The sequence below is a fragment of the Hipposideros armiger genome, unplaced genomic scaffold (assembly GCF_001890085.2).
Source record: "Hipposideros armiger isolate ML-2016 unplaced genomic scaffold, ASM189008v1 scaffold_166, whole genome shotgun sequence".
In the NCBI taxonomy this organism is placed as follows: Eukaryota; Metazoa; Chordata; class Mammalia; order Chiroptera; family Hipposideridae; genus Hipposideros; species Hipposideros armiger.
The window spans coordinates 1,785,252-1,786,499 of NW_017731516.1; the positions used below are offsets into that span (position 1 = coordinate 1,785,252).

The following is a 1,248-nucleotide window of genomic DNA, read 5'->3' on the forward strand; positions in this document are numbered from 1 at the left end:
GCTTCTGGATGGCCGCTCACTGCGGCTGCTGGCTACACACGGTAGCCCATGGCAACCCACTGCCACAGGGGCTGCAGCCTACCCGTCAGGGCAACCCAGTTCCAGGTTGAGCTGTTGTTCAGCATCTTAGCTGTAGAGGGCAGCATCACTGGCCCTCATATGTGAGATCCGAACCGGGGCTCTCTGGCATCCCAAGCCAGTTCTTAACCAACGCGCCACTAGGCAGGCCCAATAAGGCTTTATTTTAAGCGTGATGAGAAACTCTTGTTAAAGGGTTTAAGTGGAAAGTGAGGTGATCTTATTTATGTTTTGAAAGGATTACTCTGGACACTATATAATTAGACAAAATAGAAATAAGGATAACAGTAGGAGGCTATTGAAGATATTCTCCCTTCTTGTGTATGGTCATATTTTGATGTAAATTATATTCTACTTACGAAATATTGCACTTTTGTTTGCCTAGGTTCAATAGTTCTTTTCAGAACATGGGACTACGGAATGGAAACACCTGGCAACAATGCAATAAAAATATATCATTGCTAGTGGGGAAATAGCATGGAAAAATTTTCATTAGATTTCCTATATTTTGCTACCTTATTCATAGAAACACAATAATTTTGCAGTCCTCCCCACCTCCTGCTCACCTCGCCCGCCCCGGTATTTCATGATCCATGTAAGCCAGAAGCAGAGGACTATTTTAGGAAAGCAGACATTTTAAACAAATATTTTTACTTATGAGGTCACAAAATTGTATTTGGATTTCAGAAACAATTTGCCTGGTTCTCTCATTCCCACAATCAAAGTTTCTTTTCATTAGATGACCAGCTGGGATTCAGCCCCAGGTATGTCTAACTAAGGTACTTTCAATAGCACCTGGCAGCATTCTCTTGGGAAACATTTGCTGATTGTACAAATTCTCAGGTTGTATGGTATGATTAAGGTATGGTGAAGACCAGGGGTTCTTGAATCCAAATACCTCTTCCCTGCGACTAGCAGTGTGGCCTGAGGCAAGTCACCCAATTTCTCCATGTCTCAGTGACCCACCTCCCTCAGGGCTTATTGTAACTGCCCAGTGAATGAAAGTATGTAGAACAATATCCAATGCACAGTACGCATTCCATAATTGTAGGCCTATTTTGTATGCATTGAACCCCTTCTCAAAACTAATGATAGAGTGAGATTGTACTGGATGTGACATTTTTTTTTAAAAGAGAAATTTGATGCAAATTTTATTTTTTTATTTTTTTT

At 41.2% G+C, this 1,248-nt stretch overlaps 1 protein-coding gene across 2 annotated transcripts in view; it reads right to left on the reverse strand.

The window, feature by feature from the left end:
* Positions 1–1,248, reverse strand: part of LGR5 (leucine rich repeat containing G protein-coupled receptor 5) — a 120,532-nt gene that overhangs the window by 45,377 nt on the left and 73,907 nt on the right. The window lies entirely within an intron of this gene.